Genomic DNA, 11018 nt, shown 5'->3' on the forward strand with positions numbered 1-11018 from the left:
TCAGTCTCCACGTCTTCTTCTACCCCACTAAGTTAGATCTGCTCTTCTAATCTTCCTTTAAATACTATTTCCATTACTTCAGTTATCACTGTGAGCAAAACCTTGCCTAAGAGTACCCCAAGACCTATTGCTTTTCTCCCCAGACCCCCACTCCAGCTGTCATCTCGATAAGGCCCATGTATATGATGGACTGAAGTCCTCTCTGGTCAGTATGGAAAGTTGTCAGCTTGTGCCGTGATGAGGAGGACTCTTCCTCCTTTACCTCGCATGTTGTCAATGATCATATTCAATGAACAACAGCCTCATCGTTCCTCCAAAGTCAAAGTTCTCCCAGCCCCCAACTTCCCACTCACTATTTCTACTGCAATCATTTCCATTCCTCCTGTTCTACTTTTCCTATTTCTCCAGATCAACTTTCCTAAATACATTTAATCGTATCACCTTCCAATTCCCAGTTAACCAGCAAACACACTCCAAATTCCTTAAAATGGGCATTGATAGGCAGTTCCTTTGCCAACACTGTCCATCTTTACTTTTCCCATTGTATATACGGTGTTCAGATAAATCACTCACTCTCTCCCTCTCAGACCCAATGTCCATGCTGTGGTATCTGCTTATGCTGCTTTCCTGCAAACAACATTATGTTTTAGGATCACACTTCCTGTTGAAAGCCTTCCTTTGTTTTAGGATGTGTTTTGAATGTACCTCTTTATACATCTTTTCCTGTTTAGGGTGTAACCTTCCTGATTCCTGGTCCCACGTATCTTCTGCTTAATCTGTTTGGCATCATAATTGTTGATGAATATTCCACCTTCTCACTGCTGATGTCTTACCTTACTGCAGACTATAAACATTTTTAATTCTATTTTTTCAAGTATTTTACTAGGGTCTACAGATTCAAAGATGAATGAAAATTGCCCTGTTTCTTCTCTCTCTCTCTCTCTCTCTCTCTCTCTCTCTCTCTCTCTCTCTCTCTCTCTCTTTAATCCAATGCTTCTTCATCCAGAGGAAAACAGTAGTTAAGTTTCTCATCGCTGTTCTCCAGTGCGGGTCCCTCCCTCATTCAGAAGGTGAGTGGGTCCCCAGTGCCAGTTCCTCAGGGATGCAGACACAGAGAAAGTGAGGCTGTCTCTACCTAACACTGTGTGTGATGGGGAACAGGGAAATGAGTTCTCAAGTCTTCTTGTGGGAATCTGAAGGCAAATCTCTGCTTCTGAGAGCATAACACAGATGACAAGTAGATATAGACCCCAAAACACCCAGTTATGAGGCGATCTGAAAAAATGGAAATGTGTGTAATTGGAAGTGTGAGAAGTGTGGCCATCATGATGTAGTAACAGGAAAAATGGGTCTGAGCCAGGAGGAAGGAATTAATAGCTACACACCTCAGGGGCTCTCAGTGCAATATCATTTGTCTATCACTGTGCCTCTGCAAAATATCAGACATAGTCACGTTCTCTTCAGTACTTTCAGAAATGCAAAACTTGAAGAAAATGATGCTGTGCTCACAAAAGACCTGGAAATAGACTCCTCCCTGTGTCTCCTTTCAGGTTTAGAGTTGTGTTGGACCATGCTGGCCACACAGCAGTTGGGAACATCTGGGCTCACTGTGGTGTCTTATATCTTTCTATTGCTGTGATAAAACAGCCTGAAAAAAGAAACTTAGATGGGGAAAGGGTTTATTTGGCTCACAGTTCCAGGTTATCACAGCCCACTGTAGCAGGGAAATCACAGTCCATTGTAGCTCATTGTAGCAGGGAAATCACAGCCCATTGTAGCAGGGAAATCACAGTCCATTGTAGTAGGGAAATCACAGTCCATTGTAGCAGGGAAATCACAGCCCATTGTAGCAGGGAAATCACAGTCCATTGTAGCAGGGAAATCACAATCCATTGTAGCAGGGAAATCACAGTCCTCGGAGCTTGAGAGGACTGGTTACTTTGCACCCACAGTCAAGACCCAAAGCAGTGAATTGATGCACGTCAGTGCTCAGTTGGCCCTATCCCTTTCATTCAGTCTAAGGCCCAGCCCATGAAATAGTGCTTCCCACATTCAGGGTGAGTCTTTCCACCTCAGTTAGCCCAATTAAGAAAATAGTTCATAGCTAATGATCCACCTTTGTCAGATAAGTGTAGCTATAACCTTCAGCAAAGAAGCTTCTTCTTACAGTAAATGGAGACCATCATTGAAAACCACAATCGGACACAATGAAGAGACCACTGGATTTTAGGGAGCCCAGACCCACTGGATACACTGACATCACAGTTCTTCTATCTGTGGCACAAGGAACATCTCAGAAGAAGACAGAAAGATTGGGGGGCTGGAGCGATGGCTCAGAGGTTAAGAGCACTGGCTGTTCTTCCAGAGGTCCTGAGTTCAATTCCCAGCAACCACAGGGTGGCTTACAACCATCCATAATGAGATCTGCTGCCCTCTTCTGGCCTGCAGGCAGAACACTCACTGTATACATAATAAAAAAAAATGTTAAAAAAAAAAAAAAAGAAGAAAGAAAGATTGTAAGAGAATACCAAGAAGTCTAGTAGAAAAGTTTCTCCTAGAAATGGCTGTGTAAACAAGACCAGACCAATGGCAATATCAGTAACCAGGCTAACAAGGAAGGGGATAAATCTCACCAGGTCCCACCCCTGGACAAGTAACCACAGGCAACTGGTGACTGCTGAGAGAGAGAGAGAGAGAGAGAGAGAGAGAGAGAGAGAGAGAGAGAGAGAGTTAGCCTCTTCCAAGGACGAGCTCCCTAACGCATTCAATACAGCACAGTTAAGCCCTGAAATCATGTACATACAAACAGCAAACACAGATTCAGTAGGTTGTATTTATATATTTGTGCATAGATATACATATATATGCAAAAATATTATTAATAATAATCAAGGAAGAGGAAACTATCAGTTGGGAGTTGCAGGAGGACATGGAAGGAGCTGGAGGGAGAGGCTTAGAGGGGTTGTGTGGAGGAAAGGGAAGACGGAAAAGTGCTGTAATTATATTTGAATTGAAAATTATTTTAATTTAATTAAAATAGAAAACCATTCATAGGCATGCCTACAGACCAACTTAATCTAGACATGTGATTGTAGTTGGTGTCAGGCTGACAAAACTTGAGGTGACTGGTGCTGGAGAGGTGGCGCAGTTATCAAGAGTGTATACTGCTCCTGCAGAACGCTCAAGTTCAGATCCCAGAACCCATGTCACCCCAGCTTCAGGGGAATCCAAATCTTTTGGCCTCCACAGGCATCTGTACACTCGTGTACAGACCCACACACAGACACACACACACACATACGGATAATTTAAAATAACAACAAAATTGTTTTTAAAAACTAGTGGTGATTGAGAGAAATTAAAGAAGCAAACAGACAGAAGACAAAGACTGATGATCCTGTATATAAGTTAAGTGTTAAATTCATATAACCTCTGCTGAATCTAGTTTCCTGAAAAACATATAAGGACAGCAATGATGTTGACTCCAGGAGAATGAAACATTAATTATTAAAATTCTATTAAGGATCAGTCATGTGCATGTGTTTTTTAATATTTATTTATTTATTTATTTATTTATTTATTTATTTATTTATTTATTTATGTGCATTGGTGTTTTAGTACCCTAGAACTGGAGTTACAGATAGTTGTGAGCAGCCATGTGGGTGCTGGGAATTGAACCCAGGTCCTCTGGAAGAACAGTCAGTGCTCTTAACCCCTGAGCCATCTCTCCAGACCCACATGCATGTGTTTAATTCTCTTTATTCTAGTAAATAGCTATAAAATGGTAGCATTATTATGGTGACTTTGTGTCTAGAGAAACTGAGGCTCAGAGGAGTCCAGTAACCCTGCCCAAGGTTCAGAAGTCACAGCAAGGATCCCTGGAAGCAGTCAGTCTTTTCTGGAACTACAGCTGACTGCTCCAACCACACCCCTACTTGGAAAGGATGATGTTGTTCTGTTACCTACGTATGGAAGCAACTGGAAGGAGGATTTGTTTTCATTCACAGTTTTGGAGGGTTTCCGTCCACCTTGATGGGGAGCACATGACTTCATCATGACAGTGGTTAGAAAACAGAAATCAGACTCAGAAAGGGGAAGAGGGTGGGCTCTAACTCTGAGAGAGAGACAGAGACAGAGACAGAGACAGAGACAGAGAGAGCAACTGTATATATGTATGCATGTGAGTGGGGTAGCCAGAGGTCAATCTTAGCTGTTGTTCCTCAGGCACTGTTCATTTTATTTTTCAATTATTTAAGAATTTCATACATGTGTGTAATGCATTTGATCAAATGCACTCCCTTTCCATCCCTCCCCTATAACCTCCACCACTTTTCCTTCCCAACCTCATGTTCTCTAAAAAAGAAACTACCCCACTACATCCACTTAGTGTTCGCTGTATGTGCAAAGGTGTAAAACCATCTGCTTGAACACAGGTAGTCTCTTAGGGGCTGCGTGCCCTCCCGATGGCCATCAACTATCCATAGCTCCTCAGCTAGGCGTGGGAGTTCTTGAGCCCCTCCCCAGTCCATGCTGGGATTTTGGTAGCCTTGGACTTGGGCAGCTCTTGAGCATGTAGGCACACTGAGTTCACGTGTCCAATGACTCTGTCCTGTCCCACAAATACGGTTTTGTTACCGACACTCGCTACCTTTAGCTCTAACAATCTTTTCTCCCTCTTCTGCAATGATCCCTGGGCCTTGAGATCGGGAAGTGTGATATAGCTTTCGCATTTGGAGCTGAGGTCTCCACAGTCTCTGCACGTTGACCAGTTGTGGGTCTCTGTATTAATCACCTGTTACTGTTTAGAAAATGTCTCTGATGAGGGTTGAGAGATGCACTCCTCTATGGGTATAAAGGTAAGAAATTAAGGAGGTAGTTTATTACTATGTATATTTAGCAGAGTAACAGCATTAGGTTCTTCCTTAGGGCCTATGTTTTTTGAGCCAGGCTCCTTCACTGGGACTTAGCTGATTCAGCTAGACTTCCGGTTCCATTTCCTCAGTCTTGAGAATACAGATTCATGGCACCATGGCCTGGTTTTACACGGATGCTATAGACCTAACTTAGGTCCTCTTGCTTTCACGGCAAGAACTTTACTGACTGAACTATTTCCTCAACCCCTCTGAGCTACCATAACTCTTAAAGGTAATATTCCAAAGACCTGAGCCAACCAGACCCACAGCCTGCCTAAGCAATATTGTTATCTGGGGAGCAGGTGTCCAGACACCAGCATGGTGTCATAGCAGTCATCCTGTGCAAAGTGCTTTGGATTAAAAACTACAAGAATGGCAACTGCATCTACTAACCCCCGAACTGGCATTCTTTGCCTTTGGGGAAGTCTACTAGTTCTATTTTCAAGTATCACCTTTTTCAAGACTTCCCCAGTACTTTCCGTCTATGGCTCCAGTTTCTGACACCGACCACAGTATCTCAGTGTTTATGAAAGACAAAGCCAGAGAGTCATGTAGTGCTGGGCATGGAACAGAAACTGAAGAAGGTTTCCTGAATAATGAAAAAGATGTAACATACAAATCATTCCATCTCTCAGACAGCAGCTTTTTCCACCTTTAAAGTAGATAATTAGTCTCTCACATCTTATGGGTACCTTGTGGGCCTCATGAAAGAATGTTATGCATCTTAAACTAAAACTAATTCATTAGATCAGGCCAAGTAGCTGCTTCTCTTATGGAAGACAAAAGGCGGAGGGGGAGGGGAGAAGTACGTTGGTTAAACTTTCTCATTGAATGAAATTCAATGCATTTCAACAAATACGTTTGGTGCCATCTTATCCATCAGGCTCTCTGCCATGTGCAAATCCAGGAAGGGGTTGCATGGTCTAATCATAATGCCACTGCTTCCTGCTCTAATCCCACACTTCCTCGGCTGGTGACAATTCCTCGCAGCTGGCTGGCAGGATGAGGGAATGATTTGGGAGCCTGGTGTCACTAAGTCCCACCTGTGCTCTACGACCACAGTTTAAAAATAAGTATGAGTCCTCCTTCTCCTTGTCCCAGAATGTGTGTACTCTTTCAAAATCTACTTAGAAGAACAAAAATGGGTCACTTGATCATTCTGATCATAAATGGTTCTCCTGAAGTTCTCTTATGCTTCGGGGGTGGGGGCAGAAATTAAGACCACCACCACTCCCTCCAGGTCCATGATCCCCTGTGCTTCTCCACCACTCGACTCCAGGAATCATTTGGGTTCCTGCTCTCTCCAAATCACTATGTGAATCTTAAGGTCTCTCTCTCTCTCTCTCTCTCTCTCTCTCTCTCTCTCTCTCTCTCTCTCTCTTTTCTAACACGCACATCTCTAACCAACACACCCACCCCTGGTAATCTTGGTGAAATGATATTTAAAAAAAAAGATCGCCGGGCAGTGGTGGTGCACGCCTTTAATCCCAACACTAGGGAGGCAGAGGCAGGCGGATCTCTGTGAGAGTTCGAGGCCAGCCTGGTCTACAGAGTGAGATCCAGGAAAGGTGCAAAGCTACACAGAGAAACCCTGTCTTGGAAAAAAGTTAACTTCTCTCTGTATATCACAGAGGCCATTTCTCCTCCATTAGCACCCTTTTACCACCATTATTCAAAATTTTGAACACCTCTGATTCTGTGTGGACCTCTTCTTCAAATTCTGTGTCCTTACCCTTTGCTATCATGGCACTGCACCTCACTGAGCCTTCTCCTGTTTCTCATGATGTTCCCAGGACTGACTCTGGAGTCATCCATTCCCCTTCAAGGTACTCTTAATCTCTCACCCATTCGTTATTTGTTGGTTTGAGTCCTCTATGTAGACGACCCAGTGCCTGCCTGCACCGGTCTCTACCCAGGAACACAGCAAGGAGCAGGACAAAGATGGCTGCTGTCATGGAGAAGCATCCTGGCGAAAGGAGTCAGAACAGGAGCAAGGACTTAAACTGAAAATCAAATAATTTGGGTTAGTGAAGGAAGACGTGAAAAAAGAAGTGGAAATGAGGCTAAGAAGCTTCGAGCAAAGAAGGTGGGCAGGAGCTGGTTTAGAAGAGGGACCAGGGCATGCCGCTCGAAGCTGAGGACATTTGAGACAAAGCTGAAGTAATGAGAATCAAGGCACAGAATGGAAAACACTTCAGGATAAAGGCATGCCATGTTGGGTCCAAGGGTTGTAATAATACCAATAATGGGTGCTTGCTGAGTTTGGTGGTTATTATATATAGCTGGAACACTGTGGACAAGGTAGAGATTTCTCAACATCTGTAAGAAGACAGCCAAGGCTTAGGGCCAACTTGCTAAACCACGAGTAGGATTCTAGATTGTGTATTAGGACACTCAGATGACATGGGAGGGCTTGGAGTGAGGAAAGTGCCGTCATGTGCACAGGCACTGAGTGAATGGATTCCTCCAGTCAAAGGCTGAAAATACTCAGAAAAGACCAATGTGTTTCATAAAATGTACATAGTTTCTTTTTAAATTATTGTATTTATTCATGTGTGTGTGTGTGTGTGTGTGTGTGTGTGTGTGTGTGTGTTCGTGCCACACCTTGCATGTGGAGATCAGAGGACAACATTTGGAGTCTATTGTCTCCTCCCACTATGTGAGTTCTGGCCATCCGCCTTGGCATCAAGTCCACTGATCCACACGGGTGGCCTAACTTTTTTCTTGCTACTCTCCAAACAATATAGTACAGCAACTACGCATATACATTGCATTAGTTATTGTAAGTAACCTACAGATAATTTAAAGTGTGAGGGGGCGCAGATTATGTACGAACTCAACTCCACTTTTTGGAATGGACGTGTGCATCTACAGAGTTGAGTATCTGCAATTCCTGAAGCCAAGCCCCTGTGGACACCAAAACACAAATATATATGACTTTGTGAAATACAGACTGCTGCATCAACTGCTTAGAAAACTGATTACATGGTGTATTGGTCAGCTTTTCAATACTGCCACAAAATACCCGACATGGGCAAGTTAAGGAAGAAGAAGGCTGTTTTGACTCATGGTTGTAGAGGGTGAGGCAGAACAGAACTCACCTGTGTTGGTCGTGAAGAAAAAAGACAGATACCAGCACTATGAGGCTTTCTCCTTTCCCCTTTAGTCCATCCAGCCCCTGCCCATCTGATGATGTCTCCCATATTCAGGTGGTTTTGTCTTCCTTAGATAAGCCTCTTGGGGAAGGCCCTTGCAGACACAAGCAGAGTGTGCCTTTCTAATCTCCTAGGACCTCAGTCCAAGCAGGCTGGCAGTCAAGATCAATCATCACCCATAGCCTCACACATCAGCCATAAGAGCACCATGATTACTACACGGGGAAGACCAAGCTATTACCAGCAAGACAGGTCCATACGGGTCACAAAGAGGAAGGGGTAACTTACTGTATTAAATGAGTTTAAAGCTCTCAGAACAAGGCCTAGAGAGATGGTTCAGCAGTTAGGAGCAGTTGTTACATGTCCAGAGGACCCAGGTTTGACTCTCAGCACCTACATGGCTGCTCACAACCATCCATGTAACTCCAGTTCCAAGGGATCTGACGCCCTCTTCAGGCTTCCACAGGCACTGCATACACACAGTGTGCAGATGCATGCGCAGGCAAAACAGCCATACACATAAAATAAAATCTGAATTTAAAAGGACATCTCAGAACAAGACCAGATGTACTTCAGGGCACTTAAGGTACTCGCAAATGTGGCAGACAGCTCCTGCCAGAGGGAACCAGCGGAAGAACAAAGAGACCAAACGCTCTGATTTTCAGCAGAGGAGACGGGGAAGTGGCTTGTGAGAACTGAAAGCAAATACATTTTTTTTCAAAACCTCAAGACTTACCGAAGGAACCCTTAAAATGCTGCTGGTGAGTCGTCAGAACAGGACTGGCAAGATGCTCGTAGAATAAAGGCCCTTGCACCAAGCTGGATGACCAGAGTTCCATACACAGGATCCATGTGGTGGAAGGAAAGAACCAACTCCCACAGGCCATCTTCAGACCTCCATACTCATGCTGGGACACACATCTGCCCATATACATGCACATATGCACACACAAAACAAATACATTGTAATCAAATTTTAATGTGAAGCATTGATCCTGCTTCTTTCCTACAGATTATTAAAAACCTAATTATTACCTTTTATTCTAAATTTTCAAAATGTATCATGCTATATATGTTCAAGTAGGAAAATGTGTTTCGGTTTCTGTGCCTAAGCTACTGTACTTAAAAAGGAACAATTAAGCTAGTGTGCTGTCTTAGGAGCATGCCAGGCTACTATCTGTTTTATCTGTTCATTTGCTAAAAACTCTGTCTGTAGATTGATTTTCTTTTTTCTTCCTTTATTCTTCTCTCATACATTACATCCCCACTGCAGTTTCCTCTCCCTCCACTCCTCCCCATCCATCTCCCCACCTCCCCTCTCCCCCAGATCCATTCCTCCTCTATTTCCCTTCAAAAAGAAAACAAAAAAAGCAGGCTTCCCAGGGATATCAACCAAACATGACCTAACAAGTTACAATAAGACTAGGCACAAACCCTTATATCAAGGCTGGATGAGGCAACCTGGTAGGTCTCAATCAACAGCAAAAGAGTCAGAGACACCCCCCCACTCCCAATATTGGGAGTCCCACAAGAACACCAAGCTACACACCCATAAGGTACACACAGAGGACCTAGCTCAGACCCACACAGGGTCCATGATTGTCACTTCAGCCTCTGTGAGCCCCTGTGAGCCCTGCTTAGTTGATTCTGTGGGCCATGTTTTCATGGTGTCCTCTACTCTGCTGGTTCCTACAATCCTTCCTCTTCCTCTTCTGTGGGGTTCAGATTAACTGATTTTCATGTCTACAGATGAAATCAAACTTAACCAGGAAGATATATTTCATGGCTGAACTGAAATTCAATAAAAGTATTAAGAGAATTTGATGCCTGGAACTAATAAACTTTAACAGTCATTGCAAAGTTTCATAACAACATTCCCCAAATTCTATGCACAAGTACAAAATGACTCTGCAACAAGTCAGGTGAAAAACACTTCCGATTTTAACGGAACATAAGCTCATTATGATGGATGAGCTGTTCAGATGTATTTTAATCAATTTTCCCTCCTAAGCCATTGTGTTCTGATTTCACCAGATTTGTTCTGCAAAGACTACACAGAAAACATTAGCTCCTATTCATGATGTCACTAAAGAATCATGCTGATGAATTAAAAATCCTACAAGAAAGTGGCCAGGGTGGCCTAAGGTTGGAATTGACTAGAAAATTTTGTACGCTAAGGAAGCTGAGTCCCAAACAAAAAGTTCCTGTGTTGGGACATGGAGGAAATAATTCCCTTATTAAAGAAAGTGTATGAAAAACATTTAACGAAGTTTGGGGAGTAGTACAGAATTCAAACAAGTCCAAAGAACACCCTTGAACATCAGAAGGGGTTAAGTTGGGAAGAGTCGGCTGTCACAACAAGAAAGTCCAAACTCACTCATCGGGAATGTTCCTCACTGATTCGTGAGTTGGGAAAAAAATGTTGCTAAAGTCCATTCTGAGAACCTCAAGGCCTGATACTCAACACAAGATGGCGTTTATGACCCTATGGCTCTCTGCCCAGGAAGAAACCTGACTGGGAATCTTCTGTGACTCCGTGTGTGACATCTTAGTATGGAGCATTTCCTGTGTCCAGTTCATTTACAGTCAGCTGTCACTCTGCATTCCCTTTCGAAATATCAGCGTTAAATTGCCCCTTTCAGCGAGAGAGCAGAAGAGAAGAGGGCCCGGGCTGGGGCCAGGCTTTCTCTTCGATTCCAGGCATGCCTAATCCGTTAAATCAACTCGAGTTTATAACTGTGTGTGAAGGTTCAGGTTTCCCTTCCAGAAATAGGGCGGGGACACTCAGCAGCTGCTAGGACTAGGGAGTGGCTAAGAGCTGGAAAACACCTCAGCACCATCTATCTGCCTTTTACAAATGGTTACGAGGGGCACTGCAAAGAACTTGGGAAGCAGAAAATCGTCCTTCTTTATCCCCACCCCAAAGCTGCTTCTCTCAAGCCGTCATTTG

This window comes from Peromyscus eremicus, chromosome 7 (genome assembly GCF_949786415.1).
Source record: "Peromyscus eremicus chromosome 7, PerEre_H2_v1, whole genome shotgun sequence".
In the NCBI taxonomy this organism is placed as follows: domain Eukaryota; kingdom Metazoa; phylum Chordata; class Mammalia; order Rodentia; family Cricetidae; genus Peromyscus; species Peromyscus eremicus.